At 45.0% G+C, this 26,328-nt stretch overlaps 1 long non-coding RNA gene across 2 annotated transcripts; it reads left to right on the forward strand.

The window, feature by feature from the left end:
- Positions 1-471: 471 nt before the first annotated feature.
- Positions 472-25,259, forward strand: LOC139597680 (uncharacterized). 2 transcript variants are annotated; one of them, XR_011681681.1, is made up of 3 exons: positions 472-815; positions 21,288-21,357; positions 22,195-25,259. It is a non-coding gene; the product is annotated as an uncharacterized lncRNA (long non-coding RNA). The 2 variants fall into 2 exon arrangements; XR_011681680.1 differs by lacking the exon at positions 472-815 and adding an exon at positions 16,234-16,462.
- The last annotated feature ends 1,069 nt before the right edge of the window (positions 25,260-26,328 follow it).

A 26,328-nucleotide genomic window follows, 5' to 3' on the forward strand; every position in this document is an offset into this window, starting at 1 on the left:
TTGTCTGTAGAGCAGCTGGAAGTTTCTGTCCCTGTAACCATGCTGGGTCCCCAGTGAGAGCACAGCCAGCTCCCCCTCCACAGCAGCTCCTCTGTGTGTCCTCCCTCCTGACCGAGCCCTGCTGGGTGGTGCTGGGCCCCTCTGTGTGCCCCCATGCTTACAGATGAGCCTCTTTGTTCACTCTTGGGTAATTTTCCACTTTCCAGACCCTCCTCCATGCAATAAATTAAGTCAGTGTGGCTTCCAAGCTCGGCCCCTTGTTGGAGCAGGGGCTGTGCTGCTGCATCCTGCTCCCAGCCCCTGCCCAGGGCTGAAAGGCTTCCCCAGGGAGGGGGAGCTGCATGCCCACAGCAGGAATGTGCCACTTTCCTTCTGCTAAAACACAGCCAGAAAGCATGAGTTGTATGTCACCCCAGACCACTGATTTTCACACCAGTTTGTCTCTTCTTTTTAAGCAAGGAACATCAGACATCCCAAAAGTGGCAGCTCCAAACTGCCGAGAAATCGTAAAATCACTCTCTGTTATTTGCAGTGCCTTATAGCAAAGAGGTTGCTAATGATATCAACCATTTATCCCTTACTCCTTTGTTTTCCATGTTATTTTAGATCTAATCTCCAGTCTAAAATCCCTGCCTAAGTTGCCAACTCCAACCTGGCTGGAAATTTTAGGAACTGCAGAAACCACCAAGTTGTCTCATGGAATACAGGGCATGTTCCTGGAAAAGCAAAACATGGAAACACTGTGGACACATAAAGGAAGAGAAATCCTGGGAAAAATTGCATCAGTGAGCAAATCTTCTGGTATCCATTAAAAGGTAATAATTCTAACCAAAGGAAGGGGGATTTTCCTGATGTGAAATGAAATAAACATCCAGAAATGATTTGTGCGTGTGTTCAAATTTAAATATAGAATTTTATTGAGTATGTTGTTCAAAGGCCCTTTTATTCTCAGGGTAGTTTGGCTGCAATCTTCTCTTGAGAAAGAAAATCCCTGCACAGAACACGGCCTCCCTTTGCTCAGCCCTCACCATGCAAAAACCACCACGCTGGCAGTGTAGGACAAAGACCTTTCCCTTTTTTAATTACTGCTGTGCTCCTGGTAGAGGCACAGCATCTCAGAGCTGAATTTGAGGATTTCTGTGCTAGGTTTGTCCTGAAAATAAATATGGGTAGTCTGACTGTCATTTTGAGGCTGGTGTAAGCCACCAGAACGTGATGAAGTCCCCAGACTGCATCACACCAGCCTGCCCTGCCCTGGCTCTGGGTGCTCAGGCTGTTGCTGTTCTTTGATGAGGTTTTCCCTGTCTAAACCATATTGCTGCAAATTCAGTGCCCAAGGGCTTTTTATTTAAGTTGAAATTGAAAAACTCCTGTGACCTATTCCTCTTAGGAGGTCAGGTTTCAGACAAAGCTATATCTATGGCAGCACTTAGGTTGGATACAGGTTTTTGAAATTGCTGCAGCATTTTTTGTGCAATTATTTTCAAGAAACTATTACAAAGCAGTTATTTATGAAAGGCAAGCTGGCTCATTGTTGAGGCTTTTTATTTCACTCACTTCTTGATTAAAAAAGGGACTTTTGTGCATCTTGAAATACTTTCCTGAGTAGAGAGGAGCTTATAGTGAAACATGTGTGCTCCAAAGTAGTAAGGCTGAGGTCCATGCAATTAAAAAAAAGACTGTTTTTTAAAATGTTTGTGTTTGCTGAGCACAATAAAGACTTTGTGCTCTTATTAAAGTCACAAAAATTACCATTAATTTTATCCTGGCCCCATTCCAAGAGTGAAAATCAACTCAGGTCTGTGTCATTAACTCAGTGTGGCTTCTGAGTAGCTGCTGGGATCTCAGGTGCCTTTTCCTATCCCACATGGGTTTGAATGTTCACATACATTCAGCTGCCCAATGTTCCTGTCTGCAGTCCCATACACTGAACCCACGGTATTTTAACCGTGCCTGAGCCTTCATCTTACCATTTATCTCCATTAAAAATGCAGTTTCTGTCCTTGGTTCTTCCATTGATTCCCTGTGGTGGTCAGGAAGAGTCTAAGTTGCCTTGGCCTATAAACCCCTTTGGCATGTGGGCATCAGGTTCCCTCGTGTGGAATTCCCATGGAGACTCCAGCTGGGAGGACTGGCAGCATCACCCTGGTCCCAGGCCTCTGCAGGCAACCATCAGTGTTGTCTGAAATGCAACATAACCACAGAAATAAAAATCTGGCCCCACTGATCAGGATCCAGATGGAAAAACTCAAGCTGAGAACCCAGTTTGGACCCATGTCTGGTTTAAATGTGAAGTATTGTAAATCGTTTTAGTGAAGTAAATGTGAAGGATTGTAAATCATTTCAACTGTCCCTGGGTGCATTTGGGCTCACCCATGCGAGCAGTGTCATTGGAGTTAATTACCAACAGTGCCATTTCTTTATTCACTGCTCATTTCTGATACAGAGTGTAAATGACTCTTTCATTACCTTTGACACCAAAATCCCTTAGCCACTACAGGGACATTTCACTAAATGATAAATGCTGCTTGATTGGGGTGGCTTTTAATTTTATAATCCCATTAGGAATGATAGATATGTCAAATATTTGTGCCTGCTGGACAGAACATATTATTCTGCTCTAAGGCTTCCAGTTTAATTTTTTTTGATCAATTGGGCAGAACCACTGCTGTAAGACAAACAGATGCTCTTCAGCTGTACTTTTCCATAAACGATTTTGTTCTGTGGTTTTTTTTGTTCCCCTACCAGGCATATCAAGTTCAAAAGAAAATGTTGCCTCTCGCTAATGAGAAGATTAATCTCATTCACAAATGCAGCAGACTTTGTCAACTCTGTTGAAAGTTTGATGACCTTTAAGAGACAAAGTTTTAGTGTGCCCAAAATAAATAATTCATCCTTCACAGATTTGCCCTGTGCATCCATCTGCTTAAATCTGAAGCATGCTGATTAAAGCTTCTGAGTGCAATTATCTTCCTATTTCATTCAGATAAAAATCTCTATTTTCTCACTGCACTTCAAAGCACAAGTGTTCATTTGAGGATATCACCAATCCAATGTACATGGGGTCCATTTTTGATCTGACTTATGCTCTCCCAGCCTTGTTCAAAATCTCACAAAAAGGACTGGAGTTCTCTTTCCCATAGAATTTCCTTTACCAGTGCTGAAAGCTGAAATGTGTAATTAATCCTCCTGTAAAATCTTTGAAATCATCATCTTCAAACACAACCGGAAAATTCATTTCTGTTCTCATGTACAGGGAGAAGAATGTCATGTGGGCAAGTGGCAAGACGTGATTTACTTTGATTACTGCAATTACTGTCACTGCTGGGCTCCTTCCACCTCTGAAGGCTGCAGGCAGCAAATTGCCAGGAGAACCCATTGCTCCTGTCTCTGCCCTGTGCAATGCCCACATGGCTGATTTCTTGCCCTTTTGGCTTTCAGCCCCAATTTTGCACATAATGCTGCGTGTAAGTAACATCAGCTGGGAGCGCAGCCAAAGGGGGTGCTCACAGGACACACTCAGGAATCACAGAATCACAGAATTGAGAGGGACCCACGAGCACCATCAAAGTCCAGCTCCTGACCCTGCACAGAACCCACCAGGTGCCTGCTCCCTGCCCCACAAACACGCATCCATTGCGGCTTCCCTCCAGCCATCGGCGTCAGGGGGCAGGTTTGGAGCCTCCTGCAGTGCCCACATGCAGACAAATAAGCTGATTATAAAATAGGCAAGCAGATGGTCTCTTTTGTTGCTACCTGTGAGACTAAGCACAGGCCTCCCATTTCTCTGGGAGGAAGGAAGCAGCTCTGTGGACATCACGCAGCTCTCGGTTTCTTTGGGACACTCTCTGAAAGAAATGCTGAATGAATATTGCAGCCATTTCAATGAATCCTTCCTGGCCCCACCTGAAATTAGACAAAACTGGCACCATGTCACCTTGTTACTAGAGAGAACAAATATTTCCTCTGGCAAAAATCCTCCCTCAGCCTTGAAAAAATGTTAAATGTTGGGATTTTTTTCATGCAGAAATTGAAATTGGTCATAAATGCTCTCTGGATTGAATGTTGCTTGTCATGGATGAAACAGTGAAAATGAAAGGGGAAATAACAAGGGATTGCTGTGGTTTTAAAGGTGATTTACAGAAGAAAGGAAATCCTAGAGATTAGGAAGTTGTTTAAATACCACTGACAGTCAAATATGGAAACATTCCAAAGTCAGAGATTAGGGAAAAAAAAAAAAAAGAAAAGATAGGAATTGCAAAGAAAAAAGTCACAAGGAGAGGAAAGTGTATTCAAAAAGAAAAGAGTATCCATGGAAAGAAAAACAAAAAGCCTCATAAAACCAGAAACAAGGCACCTGCTTTTCTGGCAGCTACCAGCAACAAGGAAGACTCCACCTGCCAACCCAAATTCTTAACATCAGTAAATCACCACGCGGGTAAAATAACAGGATGTTGGAAATGAAACCATCAACACTAATTAGCGGATCAGATACCGCTCCCACACACTCCCTGCTCTCAGCGCTCAGCAGGAGCTCAGGGTTTGCTCCCACTCAGTGGGATAACCCTCATCACATCCATGTGTGAGCATTCCTTTGCCTGGAGGCTGCAAGGTGGAGTTGGTGGATGCAGTTGCCCATGAGGCAGAGCGATCCTCTGGGACCCTTCACCCCAGGTGCCAGCTAAGGAACCAGTGAAACAGGGAAATTTGGGTGAGACAAAGCATCTTGAGATGCTGAAGCCAATCTCTTCTTGGCAATGAAAAGGAAGTTTTAAATACTGGAGAAGGAGTAATCAAATCTGTTGAAAAAAGGAAGAGCAGCTTGGTTGTATGAAGATCACCCCCATTAGCATGTCACATATGTTCATACTCCAAAATATTCAACAGCTCAACCTAGAGTGTGTATGTAACAGAAAAACAGCAGCACATGAATGGAAATATGGGATAGGGAATATAAACCATAAAACACATCACTTTTAAAGTTGAATTTTAAACCTCTAGACCAACATAAAGCCTGTGATTTATGTGGAAAATCAGTCTCATGTCTTTTGTTCAATTTAATGGGAGTGTTATAGCTGGAATCCCTCACATTGCACTGCATGTGTCAAGGTTGCCCTTGGTAGAAACTATTGATGGCCAGTGATTTTGATTTTATCTTATGCTATTGTGACTCCATACTCTCATGAGCACTTCTGATCCATGGTGTTTGCTTGGCAAACATGGACTGAGCTGTGGGTAATATTAACGTAGAGGAACTTCCCAGAGGCTGTGGCCATGTTAGGACAGAAGGACAGCAGGAGACCACTTCGTTTTACAATATTTGAGTATCTGAATTGTTTGACAGCATTGAGTTCATTTGTGAAAATCAAGGAATGATTTGCATTGAATCCAATTGGAATAAATTGGATTCAATTGATCCATGAATGAAAACCATTACCTAATGAGAATGAAACCATTACCTAATCACAGTTACATGCTAATGTTGATGCAAATTTGGTGGAGGTGCCTAGTGAGAATCATAATTGAAAATCTCTGGTTAAATTGTCCTTCAAATAAATGTTTAAAAAATGAAGTAGATCTCAAAGGTAAGTTTAAGGGAATGGTATTTTTGTATATTTTCTCTGCCAGTCCATATTGGGTTGAACCAGGCAGAGAGCCAAGATTTTTTGCTTTTAGTGATCAGAAATGGTCCTGCTCTAGTGAACTCGTGGCTTGATGTTTTAATTGACTGGTCAGAAAGAAGCCTGGGAATGATATCAAGGGCCCTGCATCTCTTTGATCAGCGATCAGAATACCCTCCATGTATCTCATTCATCCCTATCATCAAAGAGACCATATGAAAATTACAGCCCTGTTAATACATATTAAACAGTGTTTCTTTAACAGATGGGAAACCATAAACAGTTTCCTAAGATGCATAAACAAATTAAAGAGAACTTCCAGCTTTGACATCTTAATAAGCTGTGATGAATTATTTGGCATCACTACAACATCTCTGCCAAGATAAGGAGCCTTGGGATGAAATTGCTCTTTGAAAGCTCTATTCAGTAGCTTTCCTATCTGAGCACAGATTATCTGGTTTATGGAGGACAGGGGAAGGTCTTGCTAGGGAAGTTTATCTGACTTGGCTCTCGGGGCTTTATCCTGTCACCAAGATCTTCACCATGATACCTTTCATGTGAATCAGCTCTGCTACTCTATTTTTCATAAAAAAACAATGTCTGACTCATATCCCACAAAGAAGATTGCTACAATAGGGGAAGGGCTTAGTTGATGTTGAAAGAAAAACTATTAGCCTCTTATTATGGTTAGGTTATTTTCTGTAATAACAATTTACCAAAGTAAATGTTACTACCTGGGGAAAAAAAAAAAGACAGTTGTAGTTGCCTACTGTTCACCAATAATTTATTAAAAACAGAGGTAAGAATAAATCCTTGAAAGTAAAGCTTCACATATGTACATGCTTCAGTTGTAGACTGCAGCTGAAATAAACAGTGATTCATGGCAAATGAAGTTGGAATTAATTAGAGAATCCCTGGTCTGGGACAGCCACCCTGTTTTCTCTGGACATGGAGTGGTTTTGGGAAGATGGCTATTGGTTATTGGCACACACAGAGGTGCAATAGACCCAAAACCAGGTTTTTCCACTTTCTCCAGGGATGAGCCCTGTGTTGCAACAGTGCAGGGCATGGTAACATGGAGAAGCCCCAGGAATGTGGACGGGATGTTTTTCATAATGCAGTTTCCATCCTGCCACCTCGGTTATTAATTGCAATTTCCAGCGCAAACAGAGATATTTCTAGACCAAGGCTTGGCACAGCCTGGCTGCTCACATGTGGTATCTCAGCAAACTGAAAATGCTCCAGCCCCAGCCCAGGGGCTGCAGGGGAATCCCTCCAGAGGCCATGAGGGTGTCTGGGTGTGAGGTGCTGCGTGGGGACTTGGCAGTGCTGGGGGAACAGTTGGACTTGATGATCTTTGATGATCTTTGGGGTCTTTTCCAGCCACTGTAAAGCACAGAAAGGTCACTGGTGAGCAGAGCTCAAACCCTACCCACACCCTGCTCCTCCAGGTAACGTTAAGCAGACAAAGTCCCTTCTGGGAAAGGGGAAACAGCAAACCTGAAATAGCTGTGCAGCTCAGCTTTCAGGTGCCATTTCCCTGTGCACCCCTAATAATCCCTGAAGCTGCTGTCTTGGTAATAATCTAGCAATTAAAGGAAAATATTGGTATTTAATTAAACTTGTCAATCAACCAGGAATGAGTTTTCCTTATCAAGAGAAGCTGGATATGATTTTGCCACTTAGAAGTGAATGTTAAAGACTCTTGTAGAATAAAACTTTAATTAGGAAAGGAGATTTGGATTAACATGTAAGGCAGAGAGAGAACGAAAGGTCCTCAAAAATCATCTGAGTATGATTCACAGGAAGAGAGGAACCTAAATATGGAAACAGATTTTTTTTTAAAGAAAAGAGCAGCTATATGGTGCTAAAACTCATGGGTAGAAGAGGCATAGGAGGGATTTTGATGAAGCTAGGATGTCTCTATTCAATCCACTTTCCTGCTCTTAATATTTAGTCATTTCAGATATTCAAAGTGTGGTCAGAAAGTACACAAATACACTGTGGGCATTAGAAAATCCTCAGGATTTGAATGCCTGACTCATAAATTTAGATATCAGAGGAACAAATGTCTCTTCTGGGAGATTTGAAAAAGGTACAATTTTTTGTCACTTTCTGGTGGTGTTGGTGAAATGGAAGACGCTGCCCACCTGCACCTCATTCCTAAACCCTCAGAGCCCCAGTCCTGCCTGGCATATCCACAGCAGGGTCTGCCCCAGGTGCCAGTGACTGCACCCTCATAAATCCCAATGTGCTGAACTCAGTGCTCAGCTCTACGGTTTCTCATCCTTGTTCCCAAGAAATATTGAATTTCATGGCATTGACTCCTGATCCTTGGATGGGTTCCTCATCCCTTCTCAGGTGTGTCTCCAAAGGTTGGTGCCTCAGGGATTCAATGCAAAATCACTTCCATTTTTATTTTCTTTTGGGTACTTTTATTTTATTTTGGGTTTCATGGGAAACAGGGAAAAATTGAAAATACACTCAAAGAAATCAGAATTGATGAAAGTCTGCCCTGCTCTGCTCTGCACATTGAGTCAGAGCAAGGCTGGATGCAGGGAGCTGTTGCCTGGAGGACAGCAATGCTGCTTACTGTGTAAACTGGAAAACAGCTCTGCTGTCACTCCAAGATTCTTCCAACCAGGGGATGTTGAAATCCATGTTCTGAATTCCTGGGTATTGCTACAATGCACCCAAAAACACAGTTTTCCACGGAACAAACTGGCAAATATCATAAGGCAAGATGAAATCTCATAAGAATGTACTGAATGGCCAATGTCAATGGAAATGTACTTCATACATTGCCAGAGATATTTTCAGGCAGAAAAAAACCTAAACCCCACATCCCAAACAAATGACTTCCTGCCACTTGTAGTTCTTTAGTGCTTCCCTCTGAAGAAAATGCAGGAAACAGACCCAAAAGATATAATTAATCCCACATTAGCAATGAGGGAGGGTGCTGCTGGAGCAGACAGGGGTAGGTGTTTCACCAGCACACTGACCACTGTGAAACTGGGCTGGAAGGTTTCTGCCACCTTAAGGGCTTGCTTTTAAACTTTATCTTGAAGTATTCTGCTCAGTCATTGGTTTCTTCATTGAGTACATAGCCCCCCCAAAATCATGGTTTTTTTCTAATCAGCCTGCCAAGGCATGCTTCTGGATATTTGTATTCTATCGTCTGTGCTTGGTATAAAATTTGACTGTCAAAAAACTGCAGGAAAGATTCTCCTTTATAGCTGAGAAAAACATGTTTGTCACTTGTGTGATCTCACCTGAAAGAGAGGATTTTGCCCTGAAGAAATTTTGCTTAAAAGTGAAAATATTTTAATGATATTAGTGGAGACCTTATCCCAGGGCTGCCTCTGCCTTCACAGCAGGAGAAACAGGTTGCTCCTTGAATGCCTCTGGACAGAAAGCTCTGGTTTGAGGAATGGAGGCTTTGTTTTTTTCTGATTTTAGCTGTGGTTCTCACAGTTCATCTCTCTGTTAGGAGTTGTTCCATGCACCAAGATGCAGGAGGGCTCTGGGGTTGGATTTTTGAGGGTTCAGGCAATTCACTGTGGTTCATCAGCCAACAAAACAGGGATGGGGAGAAGCCCAGGGAACAGCAGGGAACAGCAGCTCCTCTCTGATCTCAGCTGGAACAGTGATACCCAACACTCCCTCCATGGCCACTCACACACTGAGCTTACAGAACCATAAAGGTTGGAAAAGCCCCCAAAAATCATCGAGTCCAACCATTAACCCAGCACTGCCAAGGCCACCAGTAAACCCTGTCCCCAGGTGCCACATTAACACAGTTTTTGAACACTTCCATGGACAGTGATTCCACCACTTCCCTGGTCAGTGCATTCCAATGCTTGACCACTCTTTCCATGAAGGAATTTTCCCTAATATTCAATCTAAATGCCCCCTGGTGCAGCTTGAGTCCATTTTACCTTGTCCTAACTCTCATTCCGTGGGAGAAGAGCCCAGCCCCAGCTGGCTACAGCCTCCTGCCAGGGAGCTGCAGAGAGCAGGAAGGTCCCCCCTGAGCCTCCTTTTCTGCAGGCTGAGCCCCCCCAGTTCCCCCAGCTGCTCCTCATCAGATTTGTGCTCCAGTCCCTTTCCCATTGCCCTTCTCTAGACACAATCCCATTCCTATTGCTACATTTTGCTTCTTCATACCCAAAGCCCGGAATTTAACCCCACAGCCTGGACAAAGCAGCCATTAATCTGCAGCACATATAGACTTTCCTTCTTGCCTCACATTTGTTTCCCTTTGATGGTTGTTTTAGGTGCATCTGTGTTTGCTTTAGGACTCAGACCAGAGCAGACACTGGGGCTTATCCTGAGATCTTTCATGTGTTGTTTTCATTAGAATCCTGGTTGCATCCTGGTTGCAACAAAAAAAATCCCATATTGGAAATACCATTTGGCCAACAGGATCACACATTCGTATTATACAACCCAGCAGTGGGGTTCCCTTTTTCTGGGAATTCTTTGTTCTGGAGAAGTAGTGCCAAGGCAGTGAGATTGATTTATGTCACCAATAGAAACCAAACACTCATGGCAACATTTCACAAACAGCAAACAGCTCCAAAGGGCCTTGGTATGGAGGTGACTAATGCTGCTGTCCCTGAGCCCCACAGCTGCCTCCCTCTGCAGCCAGACACAGGGACAAAGCTTGGACAGACACAGGGAACAAGGCCTGGACACCCCATGCTGCCCTGCAGGGGGGTAGGTGCCAGCAGGGCAACTCATTCCACCTGCAAGTCTCCCCTTTGAGTGTGCTGGTGAATGAAGTGGCCCAGGATATTTTTAGGAAGCAGAAGAACACAACAGTTTAAAGGATGTAGGGCTCCTAAATAAAACAGCTTTTAAAAACACTTCCTATAAGCTGGGAAAGTAAACTGGGGGCACACACTCACCTTGTCCCTGCAGTCAGGTCTGTGGTCCTCAGATGTGGTGTTGGCTGCAGGTGACCACAGGCTCCCAGGGTAGTTAAACACTCACTGCCCCACTGTAGCCTCTCTCACATTTTTCCATTAATCCATTTGTCTTACTGCCAGGATAAAATACATTTTCTCCATCCTGATTTTCCTTATCCTGGCTATTCCTCCTCAGGCTGCTTTAATCCCCCTCTAGTCCCTGTGTTCTTTGTCTATATGGTGGGACTCATGCAAGGCTTTTAGTGCAATTGCCTCCTCCCACCCACCCCGGTCCCGTGCCTGGGAACAGCCTCTGCCAGTGCAGTGTCTGGGCAGGAATTACAGCCAGGGCTCTGCACACCAGGAGGATCAGACCCAGCTGCACATCCTGGTCCAGGGCCCCCTCCCACCGTGCTGCCTGTGAATTCATGCCCCACATACACACACTGAGCTCTCCTAACTCGCTCAAGATGTGCTGCCTGCATCCTGCACCTCTGAGAACGCCACATGTGCTCCTTGTACTCAACACAATCACATCTTAACTTCTAATACTAGGGGTCAAACCATTTCAGGCGATCACGAGCAGCCCGAGGAAGCTGTTTGCTCCCGGCTTTCCATTCCCTGTGTCTGTTCTGAGGCCAGGTCTGACATCCTCGCTCCCCAGAGCCCGGATCCGGGGCTGGCGCATCCCGGGCGGATCAAAGCGCAGCTGCGGGAGCGGGGCAGAGCATCCCTGCCCCGCCAGGCACGGGGCCGCTGCTGCCGCCCGAGGCACACACGAGGCAGCTGCACGTCTCAGGAAGCTGTTCTTGGGATGGAAAACACAAGGATTTGAGCAACAGGTGTTGTCTGGGGAAGCATTAGACAAGCAAAGCTTCAGAACACTGGGAAGCACCTTTATTCTGTTGGTACTTATGAGATCTGGAATTCCTGCAAGGTTTTCAACTCGAAACACAAAAAGGTAGAACAGCACCTAGACAATCATTTTGTGCTTGTGCTGATGCAGAGGTCAAGGAAGTGTCATAACATGATCTAATTCACTGGCTGGCCTGGCTTCCACAGCTATAATAAATATCATATAATGCCAGAAGTGGATGTAAGCTATTAACCACGCTGAGGTAGGAAATCCAGGGATCAGGAGTTAAGTGACTGTATGAAACATTTTATTTGAGATTCAGATGTCTCATGGAAGAACCCAGAGCCTGGGAATGAGATCCAGAGCAGCTGATGGCTGGGATGGGGCCAGCTTGGATGGAGCTCTGGGCAATCTGATCTAGGGGTGTCATCCCATGGCAGGGGGTTCTGTCTTTAAGGTGCCTTCCAACCCAAACTGTTCTGTGGTTCTGTGAAGACACCAGTTTGCACATCACTGGAACCACTCTGATTGCTCCAACAGGAAATGTGGCACTTGCAGGTGTGGTAGCAGGAAAGGAAAATAAGTGTTTCAAGAGATGAATATTCAGCATTTCTGGTCAGATCAGAGTGAAAACAATGGATTTCCTCTCACACACCAGCCCGAAGAGAACTGAGTGTCTTTTGCACAATGCTCACCAAGAAGTCTGCAGAGAGAAATCCAGCTCAAGAGAAATTCCAGAGAGGACAATCATGACCCAGTAAAGGCAAAGGGGCAGTAAGGAGAAGGTGTGTTTGAGCAGTGTTCACAAGTAATGGGACTGACAGTGTTGCACACTCATGTGCCAGAGGCTTTTCTTCTCTACTGAGGCAGCAAAAGAATAGTTTTATCATATTCTGACATTAATTGAAAATGCATTAGTGGCTGAGAGCAAACATTAGCTCTTGGTCTTGAGAAATTTCCTTTGTCACAAGCATAATTGTAATAAAAACTGAAACACTAAAATAAATGTTAGAACATTTAAAAATCATAAAGCCTTCCCTCTTTCCACTTTTCTTCTGCAATAAATTAAAAGCATGAGAAATTTCCCCTGCAGACACAAACATTAAGAAATCATTCAGCAAATGACTTTTTTCAAGCCTGGCATCTCTAGCCTGGGGAGAGCTTTGGAAAGGTCACAAGAACTTGTCCCATGAACGGCCTCTCTTCCAGCCTAGGGGGGTAAATCTGTGGATCTGGGGCAGGGTGATGTTGGAGGGCAGATTGTGGGAATGCTGCCTGTTCTTTGCCAGGTGAGCTGTGCCACCTCCTCACCTTTATCATGTGCACAGAGATTTTGCTCCAGGAGACACCTGTGCATGTGTTTAAGTCTCATTCCAAAGGAATGTGAGTCCTTTCCTAGAGATCCTTCCTGAAGAGCAGCCAGGAGCGATGATTTCAATTTTATTAAATTGTTGTGCTGCCCTGGGCAGAGCCAGGAGCAGCCTGTGAGTGCCAGGGTGCCTGACAGTGCCAGCGAGTCTGGGCCCACAGGCTCCTGTGCCCTGAGCATGCACAGACTGTGCCCAGCAGGGCAGCAGAGCAGCAGCTTTCACAGGCTGCCTCCTCAGCACACAGCCCACAGATCACAGCATCAGCCTTGGCACATTCCCCTGCACCAGGAAAAAGGGGAAATGCAGGACAGCCACCAAGATATTCAAAGCTCACACTTGGCATGCTCCCTGCAGATCATCCTCAGGAGCCTGAGTTAAAAAACCCAGTGTCTCTGTGTGTACAATAATTTCTTCTGCCAATGAAGTCCCCTCTGTTTCAGTCTGTGTGCTCTGTGTCAGAGGCACCTGTGCAGGTTCTGCATCTTGGTGCCTCTAAATTGTTTCTCTCTCACAATAAACATGGGGATGTGCAGACAGATTTTTATCTTTACTTCTTATGGGTGCTAAGCTAAGGACCCAAGGGTGCAGTGTTTCATGAGAGATGAAGTGTTGCAGTGTGAGAAACAAAATACCCAATCCTAAGACGCTGCTCACTGCACCCTTCTTGTGGCTGGCTCTTTGTTATTGCTGCCAGACTTTAAAATGCTGCTGGTTTTCTACCCTATTCAGGATTGGTGTCCCTCAGAGTCCTAAAGGCATTTGGAGTTCCCTCTGTAAAGTGAATTTTTATGGGGAAAGTATTAAGAAGAATTATTATGTGTTTAGCCACCAGAAAGAATATTTTATGTCCAGAATGAAAATGAAAGGCCATTTTAAAGGAATAATTGCCACACTTAGTGCCATCCATAAACACACACATTCTCCATGGGATGTGGGTGGAACTGTAATCCCCCTGAGAGTGACAAGTGTGGCCTTCCCTTAGCCAGCAAACATGGCTCCAGATTTCCTAAAAGTAATCTGTTTTGCCATTTATGACTTAGTGTGAGCTAGAAAAACTGTTACAATGCGCTGTTTTCCTCCCTGGGGACAATGCTTTGCTCCTACCATGTGGTTAGGGAGGGTGGCCCCTGTCAGGGGGGTGGCAGCACAGAGATGCCACCAGGCAAAGCAGCAAGGTGGAATATCTTCCCATGACCCTCAAGTTTGGGGATTCTTTGCCATTTACCTGCAGGCAGCAGCTGTAATTTCAGCATTTCACACTGGGGTAACATTTGGAACTCTCCTCCCCAGCAGATGAGGTCCAGGTGATTCAGTCCGGGTGTGATGTGGACTTTGAAGATTCCTGGCTTAGGAGCACCTCTTGTCTTGCCTAAACAGAAGAACAAAATGAAGCAAAACTAAAAAAAACACCAGTCCCCACTGCAGGAAGAAGGGAACCATGAGATATTGCAAAAAAATTTGGGTAAATAAATAAAAGGTGCAAAGATGCCTTTTATTTTATGGTGGAGCAAGGCAGAATCAAATGTCTGTAACCAGAGTGGAATGACATTTGAGCAAAAGCTAGTTTTATATCCACTCATGCTAAAGAGAGGATTGAAGTTCAGCCAAGGTCTTCTTCTGGCTCTCTAACAGTGCTGACTTCCACTCAGGGAGAACAAATACATCTTTGCTCATGTAACAATAAGAATATCTTGGTCTTTTCCTGAGCGACTTTGCCTCAAATTAGCCAGAGGGAGAGAGCTAAAGCTTGTGATAGAAATAACTCTCATCAGGAACAAGTGCTCAAGGGGCTTAGAAATGTGATTTTATTAACATTCTGTCAGTTTTCAGTGCAGGATAAACGTCCACTTAAGAGCATTAGCAATGCATTCCTTCAGAAGAGACATTTGCAGGACCCTGTTCTTCCCAAGCTGCTCAACTTGCTTTGAAAGGGTGAAAGAACAAGCAAGGAAGGGCTGGAAGGATGGAAGTGGAGGCAACCTGCACCAAACCTGCCCAAGGCTGCATTTCAGCTCCTTTGGCACCAAGTGCTCAGCTGCTGATGCTCAGAGCATGAAGGGGAGCAGCAGCCAGGGCAGGAGGGGCTGTGAGAAGCCCCAGTGACAAACAGGGGCTCACCTGGCAGCTCCAAGTGTTTGCTTGAGAGGGAAGCAGGAGCCTTGTTTGCACATGGGGAGGCAGCACCTCACAAACAGCAGTGCAGGGACTGAGGCACTGAATTTGGCACTGCAAGGACAGAGGTGGCTCCCACCTGCAGGAACACAGACCAGGTGTGGTGAAAAAATGCTTGTAACAGGCTAAGGTTAACACTGCTGAGTTAGAGCATGTGTCACAGCTCACTGAGAGCCTGAACACTGATAAAGATATGTTCATTTATTATGCACTTAATTGATTTGTTTCCTGGCTGAAGGTTGAACAAAATGGGACCTGAACCTCACTTGGGGCTTCTGGGTGCTGGGACTGACATCAACACTCAGCTCATAACCTGTGACATCAGTCTGTAAAATCTACATTTAATTAAGCTCAGCTCTCCCCACTTTGGCCAGCCAAAAAGACTGGTTGGTGCACCAGGAGCAAGGGTGAAATATTTCCTCACAGCATCTTTGGAAGCAGGATCTGGAAGGAAATGTCAGTGCACCTGATGCCTCCTGTCCCACAGGCAGGAGATCTGCTCTTGGCACTGACTCCATCTGCTCTCAGCAGCAGAGGTTTTGTATTCCCAGATTCCCATCTAGGAAATCCATCTTTGTTAAGTTTCCAGAGTATCCAGCAGACAACAGGGAATATCTCTGGTTCCTAATGCCAGAGCACAGAGAAATATGGGAGAGTGCTGTGCCAAGGCGTGGAATCTGTTAAGATCCTCCCAGAGATTTCAAAATGTAGCAGAAGTGAATGTGCATGAGCTCACTGTGATGGGAGCACCAGGGCTCATCCATGACACAGGGATCACTGAGGGGAGGGAGAGCTGAAACCCCCCCAGTTCCCTTCTTCCCAGTAAAACACCCTGGTTTTGAAATACTCTTCTGACATTCAAACCCCTTCATCTGTTTGTTTTTAACAGCTAACATTTCCTTAACTTAAATGTCATCTCAGCTGTATTCCCAGAACTTAAATCATTCTGGTTCTATAACCATTCTTTTATGCTTATAGCATATATTTTGAATTAGCTAAATTAGATTTCACTCTGTTGTCAGTGACTGTCAGTTGTGATGCTTTTAACTTTCAGTTGCAAAATGTGTGGAGGTTCAAGAGGCAGCAGAGTAAGCAGATATTCAAAGCGTGAATTAGACTTTTAATAGACAAAAAAGCTAGGAAGATGGAACTCATAAATTACTTTAGATATGTGGCCATAATTATTACATGCATTTGATTTCTGTATACATATATAGGGAATTTTAGGAGGCTGGTTGCTATGGTAACTACTGCATGGTCCATATGTTGCCTCTGAAATTCTTTTTCCTCAGTGGAAAATTACACCCATGGACATGGATGGCATTTGTAAATCTCCTCAAAAAGTGGTAATTTTCCTTTTCTTCCTAAATGTCATTGACTGTGTAATGGAAGTCTTTGAAGTTCAATTCTCCTTGTTGTCAGTTCACCAAGAAAGAGACGTGAACTGCATCCAAATCTTCCCTCTCTGCCTCCAAACCTTGCCTTGCCTTACTGGAAGACTGACTGACAGAAAATGCCCTGACTCTGTTATGGGTGAGTGTGAGCTCACTTCTGTGGACATGAATGGTTTTGGGCTGGAGCCCCTCTGCTCTGGAGTCAGGCTGGGAGAGCTGGGGGTGCTCACCTGGAGAAGAGAAGGCTCCAGAGAGACCTGAGAGCCCCTTCCAGTGCCTAAAGGGGCTCCAAGAGTGCCTAAAGGGGCTCCAAGAGTGCTGGAGAGGTACTTTGGACAAGGGCCTGGAGTGAGAGAACAAGGGAGAATGGCTTCAGACAGCAGGCAGGGCTAGGCTGGATATCAGGAATAATTTCTTCCATGTGTGAGGCACCAGGATGGGGCTGTTCTGGCCCATCCCTGCAGGTGTTCCAGGCCAGGTTGGATGGGCCTCTGAGCAACCTGGGCCAGTGGGAGGTGACCCTGCCCATGGTGGGGAGGTTGGAACACGATGATTTTTAAGGTCTCTTTCTACCCAAACCATTCAGTGATTCTGTGCAAGGAAATCAGGATTTCTGGCTGCAGAATGACAACTGCTTTGAGAAATTGTTGTGGAGCGGAATGATTGTCTTCCACATGGCTCAGGATGTCACTGGAGCTGGAGACAGGATCAGCTCCAGGTGTGTGCACAGCTGGGAACACCAAGTGCCTTTGGAGGCTGCACCGTGCTCTGCTCTCAGGGTGCACAGAGCACCAAATTAGAGCCATCCATAGGCACACCAGCACTTTTTGGGGTGTTTTTTGCTGGCTCTGAACCTTCTAACAGTTTTTCTAAGGTTGTAGCATTTCTCTATTCATCTACTGGGGTTAGGAGAAAAAAACCCAAACCCAAATACCTGCACTGTTGTAATCAATTGCTTTGCCTGGTCTATTTTTGAAGTTTAAATCAAGGGATTAGGAATCCACAACAGAGAAGTCCAGCACTGAGGCTGAAGGAGCAATTCCCTGAGCCAAGAGTCAGGATGGCTTGTCCAATATGTCCAGGCTCAGGCTGTGCCTCAGCATTTCATTGCTGCCATCAGCCATGAACACAAGCACATCTGTAAAATATGGATTTCAGTGAGATTGGATTAGGGGTGGATTTGACTTTGTGTACCTGAAGTTTACCCAAAACCCAGAGACACTTAAATGCATTTTTAACCTTATTTTTTTGCAGCAATTCTGATTAACGACTGTGTCTTGGAATCCACCACCTTTATACAGCTAAAGAGTCTGTGAATGTTGGCTCTGCAGAAACCTTTCTTGGTGCCTTGCACAGCTGCACTTCTGTTTTACATTGGAAAGGTTTGACACCTCAGCAGTATAAAGTTAAAGGTTTTATCCCTAAAACTTCCCAAATGCAGTTTCCATTATTAACACAATTGTGACAGCTATAGTTTGTTTATATTGCTTCACCTGGGGCACATAAACTTAAAGGACTGAAAATACCTCCATGCAATAAAAGAATTTTATATAATTGCTACCTCTTGCTGTAAGGGACAGCTGGCCTTTGAAAGTTGGGAACACATTTACGTCATTGAAGTAAAATGTAAGCCTGGGGTTTAAATGACTGTAATTTATGTTTCTGAAGCTCAAAACAAAAATATGGCTGTCCAAAGGGCAAATACCTTTCCAAACAAACTAATACTCATAATTCATCTTGGAGAGTGTATATGTCTACAATCTCCTTCTAGAAGGCTTTCAATGGCAGTTGCTGTTTTCTTTTCATACTTATTCTCTATTACCTCTGCTTTGCTATCCCCAGCGTTAAAATGTCCACTGACACTTTCCCAATTCAGCTGTTTTTAGTGTTTGCTAATGTGCTGTGCAAGGCTGTGCCACATCCCTGCACAGTCCCAAAGGTGTCACAGGGAGCTCTGACCAGTGCAGCCCAAGGTAGGTGTGGAAGAGGCTGGGTCACCAAAACCTCCTGGAAGCACTGAAAATGACTTATTTCATGTGACTGGACAAAACCAGTGCCCTGTGAGCAGAACAGTGATTAATGACCCTGCAGTTCTTGTGCTGAGCATTTTCTTGTCACTGTCTCTCAGAATGTGTCTGAACATCATTTATAGATTTTGGGTTTAGGGCCCCATTCCAAACAGCTGTTGCTTCTTTAGCCTTTTAATTTTTTCCCCTTGTTTTTAATTTATAATACTGAATCTCCCTAGCATGGGTTGACACCAAAAATGTTTGTTCTAGTCCTTGGATGAAAGCACCCACCCGTGGTCCCTGCTTTTATGATTTACAAATTCACCAACATTTATTATGGCATTGCAAAACAACAGCGACAATAAGAAATTCAACCACAGCTCCCTCACAGCAAATTCCAGGCCCAGAGCTCCTCTGCAGTCTTGCAAGCCCATCATCAAGGGGGAGCCTGCATCCATTTCGATGGTTTATTTCCAAATCTTATTTGGGGTGTGATCATGCTCTGCCTTGGCTCCATCCCACATTTCTCATTTGCTTTTAATATATGTTCAGATATACCCATGACTTACAAATGAGTAATCTCATTTTCATCCTTTTAAAGAGTTTGGTTGCCCAGTATAGCTCAGTATAGTTCAGCAGAGAAGAGCAAATGGCAGATTTTGTCAGTCTTGGGTTGTAGAAGTGTGAACACTGAAATCAGGACTCTGGAGCAAGAAGACCATGGCAGGTGAACCCAAATTTCACCTGAGCATTGTGTGGCTGATCTTGATTCCTTCCTTAAAAACACCTTTTTGGGCAAAACTGAGCACGACTGCAGGCAAAGTAGATCCAGTTGAAATGAGGCTGAATATTCAGGCCCTGCTCTAGCTGCCCTCACCACATGGGGAATGTGACCATGAAACTGCTGAGAAGGAGAGGGCACAGCCAGTGGTGTCCAGCTGCTCCACATCAGCTCATTTACACCTCCTGGGAGCATCCTTCTTGTCCTGGAGCTTTATTGAATGTGCCAGCCTGGTGTTTGGGAATGCTGTGCCTTACTGGGGACCCCCTGTGAGCTGCTGTGGGACAAAATTCCCCTTTTCCATAGGGGTTTCCCCCTGGCATGGGGAGATGTGGGTGCACACACCCAAGTGAGGCAGGTGGGGTCCTGGCCAGGACACAGGCACTCAGCAGTTTGCAGGCTGACCCTTGATGATGGATTATTTTCCCTTCAGAATCACAGTAGAAGTATTGAGGCAGGAGATTGGGAAAAACACAGGAGCAGCTTTAGAAAATGTGCTCAAACCCTGCTCCCAAGTGAGAAGGGGAGCCTGAATGCAAGCCCAGTCCTTCCCTGTCAGCACAAGTGCAGCCCCTGGGCCCCTGGGATGTGCTCTCAGGTCCCAGGAATGTGTTTCCTGGACATGCTGCATCCATCTCCCTCAGCTGGCTGTCCTGGCTCTGCCAGGACCATCCTCCCTCGCTCTGCTGGCTCAGCCTGCTCCAAAGGGACACCTTAGGCTGGCCATGGGGGAATTGCACAAGGACCAGGACCCGTGCTTTGGAGGAGCACAGCTGCCTGCAGCTGCTGCTGTGGTAAATAGTGAGTATGGATGGGCCACCCCGTAAAAAACAACCCCAGCCTGACTGGTGTGAGACTGCCCTGGGGGCAGGAGTGGAGCCAGCTCCCAGCTGCACCATCCAAACCTTGCCAGAGGCCAAGGAGGGAAGCTTGAGTGAAACTGGGTTGGTGCTGTTGCCTGAGAGGAAACAGTCCCAGATGGCAAATCACAGAATCCCAGAGGGCTTTGGGTGGAAGGAAGTTTAAGGCTCCCCTTGTTCTAAGTCCCTGCCATGGGCAGGGACACCTTCACCCAGCCAGCTTGCTTGGTGAAGAATATATTCCTAAAATAAATTGAATAGTGAACAGAGCCATCAATATCACCAATGGTCACTGCCATGGAGGTGCTGCTGGAGCTGGCAACCCAAAGAGCAATTTCCTTTCTTATTCCCCTTCAAGGGCTGGATGTCACAGGATGCAGTGGAAGTTTAATGTTTCTAAGAGGACACCATAATGAGCAGAAACTTGTCCCTTCCTAGGAACTCACTGATGGAGGTGATTGCCATGAGCAGGGACTGCTATTCTGGTCTGGACAACTTTTTCCAGTCCTCCCCCTGTGTCACTGGTACCTTTTCTTCTCTACCTGCTCAGAAACAGCTGCAGATGCTGAGAATTTAAAGCACAGCCCTTAAGATCTAACGTAGTTCAAATGTCTATAAACACCTTGAGTCTCTTTAGAGAGCTCTGTGCCTGCCAACCTGTGCAGCTCAGTAAGATGTCTCATTATTCGTGCTGCTTCCCCCTCCTGCAGTCCATGATTATGTGAGAACTGAGGGAAAAGCACCTTTAAAGGCTTCAGTACATCCTCAATGTCTGAACTGAAAAAGTAGTCAAGGAAACTAACTTAATTAAAAAGTTGAAAACTCTTAATATTATTTAAAATGACCTCAAGACTTGGAGCATGTCTGTGGCTTTTTTTTCCAGCATTGGCAGGTAACAATATTGAAATAGTATCAGAATATTTTTTCCTTGTTTCATTGTATTAATAACCCAAGAGAACAGAAATCTGTTGAACATTAATCACCAGATTCTGTTTTATGGCTGAAATAAATCTGATTAGAAAACAGAAAGAAACATAGTAAAACCAGTGGCATGATTCACCATGATGGAAATTCACTGATGGAGATAGGATGCTTATAGAATTCAAATTTTGATTTTGAGTAGAGATACATATTGCACACTGACCAGGGGTCAACTAAAAAGGTTGCAGGCTATTAATCAGCAGTTATCTTCCCTGCATGTGTATGTTAGGAGCATGACAAGATAATTGATCTAGAAGAGCTCCAAGGATACACAAGAGGTAATATTTTCTTGGATATTCATTAAAACAAATTTAATTTTCTCTTCCTTTACAGGGCTGGCTCTCCCACAGTGTGGTTTGGGGCCTGCAGAGCAACATCCATCACAGGAATGTCCTCCTAACAGGTACCCAGCTATATCTGTGTAAGGTTTGTCATTAGGATCAGAATTTGGAAGCAAATCTCCCAGCCACCTCCACCCTGGGCAGTTTGGTTTGTGCCATGGTGTGGAGCTGCAGCACATGAATGGGATGGGTCCTGAAACCCCTCAGTGCTGCACATGAATGGGATGGGTCATAAAACCCCTGAGTGCTGGACATGAACTGGATGGGTCATAAAACCCCTCAGTGCTGGACATGAACGGGATGGGTCATAAAACCCCTGAGTGCAGCACATGAATGGGATGGGTCCTGAAACCCCTGAGTGCTGGACATGAACTGGATGGGTCATAAAACCCCTGAGTGCAGCACATGAATGGGATGGGTCATGAAACCCCTCAGTGCTGGACATGAACTGGATGGGTCCTGAAACCCCTGAGTGCTGGACATGAATGGGATGGGTCACTGAAACCCCTGAGTGCTGGACATGAACTGGATGGGTCCTAAAACCCCTCAATGCTGCACATGAATGGGATGGGTCATGAAACCCCTCAATGCTGCACATGAATGGGATGGGTCATGAAACCCCTCAATGCTGCACATGAATGGGATGGGTCATGAAACCCCTCAATGCTGCACATGGATGGGATGGGTCATGAAACCCCTCAGTGCTGCACAATCCCCTGAAGCACCCAGCAGGGCCCTGGGGAGAGCAGCACTGCTGTTATCACCAGCCCCCTGCCCACAAAGGTGTCAGGCAGCACAACCACCCCCAGCTCCTGGGTGGGGTTATTGCTGTCAATGCCAAATGAGATTTTAGGGACTTTCCACCATTTATCTTCTCACTGCCTCTCTCCTCCCCACAGGTGTACACTTGATACAGCCACTTTTCTGCAGGGGAAGAACCTGTTTTCCTGGTGGACAGGAATGAACCACTGATGACCCACTTGCCTTCTGCTTCAAGCATCCATCAAATCCAGTGTCCCCTGCAGTCTTAATTTTCCTCTTGACAGCAAAGACAAATGGCTCCCCCGGGGCTGTTTGCTCATGTCTGCTCAAGGTTTCTGTGACATTTCTTGAAGATGACCTGTTTTTTAAACACACAATGGGTTTTCTTTCCACTTCCACCTACCACTGTGAAGATAGAGATAGATTTGCTTTAAGAAAACCTAATGGTGTCGATCTCTGACACATTCTCCCTCTCTGCTTTCTGCTTTAGGCTTCTTCTGGTTCCCAGGTGTTGCCAGCTGTAATTTTTTCCCACATTTGGGGTTGTCCTGCACAGATAAAGCAATATTTCCTCAGGGTGCACCAACTATAAGAAAATACATTTTAGTTTTTATTTTTTTTCAGTCCAAGTTTCTCCAAACTCACCCTCAAATCTGCCTTTTGAGTCCCCCAGCTCCCAAATGGTGGGGAGTATTCCTGGGGGAAATATTCTCCTGTCTCTAGGATTATCCCACTGTCTCTGCCCTCTTCTGAGTACACAACACAAAAAGCTGGGAGCTGTTGTTTGAGTCATCAAACCAAAGAAAAAGGGGTATTTTGTGTTGTTTAGGACAATGGTTCAACTGGGGTGTCCCAGGTGATGCAAGCAAACACTACACCAAGAACATTTGCCTTTAAGACAGCACATAGGAATCACCAACTTTGTCAAAAGACAATTGGATGGTTAATGTATTACTGTAATGATTTTAATCGATTTTAGCACTCTTTTTTTTTTTGGTTCTTTATTTATTAGGTATTTCTGGAAATGACAGCCATATTTGTAAGTGTCTCAAGGACAATTTCTTTCCCAGTAACGTCCCCTGGGACCAGAGCAAAGCAATGGCCACCTCACCTGCTCACAGGTAGTTTGTTCTCTGCAAAGCTGTCCCTTGAGCACAGCTTTCCCTCTTTGCACCCATGTGGAAGGAGCCTGACCTCTGTGTGCCACTCAGGGGAGGCAGGCAGGCAGCACAAGGAATCAGGAGCTGGCTTTGTTATTGATGTTTCATGATGAGGCATGAAGAGAAATAGGGGAAAAGCACCTTCAATTCCCCCATTTTCTCATTTTGGAGAGCTTGTCTTTGCAATATAGCTCTTTAATGTCATCCTCAGTAAAAATGTCCTTCCCTTGATCTCCCTCTTCCCAGAACAATTGCCCTGCAGTGTCACACATGGGACAGCCAGGTCTGGCACTGGAAATTGCAGGGAACACTGCCAGCCCTGGCTATGATTAAACCCCATATAAAATGAAGGGTCTCTCTGGCCAGATCATCTGGATGTTGAAAGAGAGAGGAATGTGATTGCCACTTTCCAGTTTCCCTTGGCACAAGGATTTTCCAGCCATCCAGCACATCCTGAGGATGGGAAATGGTGCTGGACCACCTGCATGCTGGCTGTACTCAGTGGCCAGCACATCCCTCCAGGCATCAGCGTTTCCAAACACAGGCCTGAGGTTACACAAAGTCTTTTTGATCCCACCTCAGTGACCCCAAGGCTACAAATGCTGCCATGGGACCTTCCTGGCATTGGAAGGAGCTCCTTGTTCCCATAAATCATAGAATCATAGAATAGTTTGGATTGGAAGGGACCTTTAGAGGTCATCTAAGCCAACCCCCAAATGGAAACATTGCAATTTGGGCACTCTACCATGCAAACTCTCCTTGGCTGCTGAATGCAATAATCACACCCTGGATAGCTGTGAGTTACTGTGCAAAGGGAAAAGGCCTCTCTCAAACCCCCTGCTTTGTCCTTTTACCATTGTGTATGTGGCTGCTTAATATATATTGAATAATTTAAACAATCCACATGCTATAACATGCCCCCAAATGTTTAGTTGAGTGTCCCCAGATCTGTTTTGCATGTTTATCCTCCCATTCGTTAGGAACGTAAATGTTCTTTGACTTCACCCTGTGCCTTTCAGCATTATTTTATGGAAATTCTGGTTTCCTGCACTGAAAGAAACCCTGATGATAATGAGAGGCTTGAAGCGTTTCAAACAGAGAAAAAGCAGATTGAGTCAATTCTTCATTTTGTTCTTAATCAAAACTGGTTGTGTGCATTTGCATCGACAATGAGCTCGGCACACAATGCTCCATATGGGCTTGGCTGCTGGCATTCAGTGGATGGCAGGAGCCACTGAAAAAGCTCTCTGCTTTTCAAAGATTTAGGGATGACCTTGCAAAAGTGTCATTTGTCACTGCCTTCCTTGTCCAGAATTGCTAGGAAAATCCCTGGAAACAGGCTATGGAATTGCAGAGCCCAGTTCTCACAGGCCAAAGCAGCACAACAGGGAAACAGTGGGAAATGAGAAACTGGAAGCTTTCAATGGAGCCCCAAAATATTCCTTTTCATGATTCTTTATCTGGATATTGTTCTTCTCAGATATTACTCATTTTTCGGGTACACTATTACACCAAGTCCACCATAAATATGAATGCACACAAGCTATGGTCCATGAATCCAGACACCTATTTGCAATTCCAAAGTGTCTAAAACACTTGGAAACACCCCACAAACTTTCACTGTTCCTCATTTCAGACCTGATCTCGTAGAACCCCCTTAATTCCAGTCCAGTTACACCCAGGAGGTGTAACATATGTGACATTTTAGGACCAGGTCCTCATTTTTGGGCACATTAACAGCCCCCAGCAGGGCTGTGGTGCAAAGAATTTGCAGGTCTGTTCCGTAGAGCTTGAACAATTAGAAGAAAGAGGGATGGCAAGTCACACAGGCATCTCTGTGTGCGCTGTTGTGAGTGGCTGGACAAGTTCTGCTCAGGAAGGATTTATTTCAACTCATTTTGGTCTGTGGCTGTGAGAGGCCTGCAAAAACCTTTCACCTTCTTTCCCTGGAGTCATGTATATTTTATGAGAAATTTAAGAATTACCTCTTATTAAAATGGGGATAGTGTAATTACCAATAAAAAGCAGATGTTATGGCATGACTAATGCTTGAAAATGTGTATGTAGCAAGTACAACATACGAGCACATCCAGACTTTTCACCGAGATAATAAAAACTGTCTTTGTTGAAACAAACTGGCCAAGTCACAGAGGTCTGAAGTCACAGGGCAATCATTGCAGAAAACACTGAAAGGCTCCACAAAAGGGCAGCTTTGCTCCCACTGATCCCAGCAGCAAAATGCAACAGCAGGAGGTTGAGGCAGAGAACTCCCATGGCTGCTCACCCATGTCAGGAGGTGTTTGGGAAGGTGTCCTGCTAAAGCACCAAACTCACTGAGCTGAGAACATCCTTCCCCTGCATGCTGTAATGAGCTGTAATTAGTGAGCTCCCTGACACCTCCAGCACCTCTCAAGGGTCCACAACCCACCTGCAACAGTCAAGATCATTGCCTTGGATCCCTCCCAAGGATTCTGGCAAGGCGTATCAGGAGCAATCCACGCAGGCTGACTTTTGAAACTGGAATGTGCAAATAGCATGTAAATGGAGTTGTTCAACAAATCTGTTCAGGCAGTCCCAGGGTTCAGACATTTCTGCTGAGCTCAAAACTTCCTCTCCCTTCCTTGCCTGAAAATTGCATTTATTGCTCCCTACAGATACCTGAAGGGAGGTTGTGGCAAGGTGAGGGTTGCCTCTTCTCCCAGGGAACTAGAGAAAAGACAAGGGGAAATGGCCTCAAGTTGCACCAGGGAAGGTTCACACTGGATATTATGAAAAATTTGCTCACTGAAAGAGTGGTTAAACATTGGAAGAGGCTGTCCAGGGAAATGGAGGAGTCATCATCCCTAGAAGTGTTAAAAAATGAGTAAATGTGGCACTCACAATATGGTTTTGTGGTCATTCAAAGGTTGGACTTCATGATCTTTTCCGATCTCAATGATTCAGTAATTCTATTGTTTTTTGCCATAAAAGAATCTTTTAAAATGCACTAATTTTGCAAAAGAGTCTTTGCAGCTCAGGACATGTGTGGATGTGGTCATTCAGTCAAAGGTTGGACTTCATGGTCTTGAAGGTCTTTTCCAATCTTAATAATGCAATAATTCTATTGTTTTT

This window comes from Agelaius tricolor, unplaced genomic scaffold, assembly GCF_023055355.1.
Source record: "Agelaius tricolor isolate 1412-34295 unplaced genomic scaffold, bAgeTri1.0.p SCAF_18, whole genome shotgun sequence".
NCBI lineage: Eukaryota > Metazoa > Chordata > Aves > Passeriformes > Icteridae > Agelaius > Agelaius tricolor.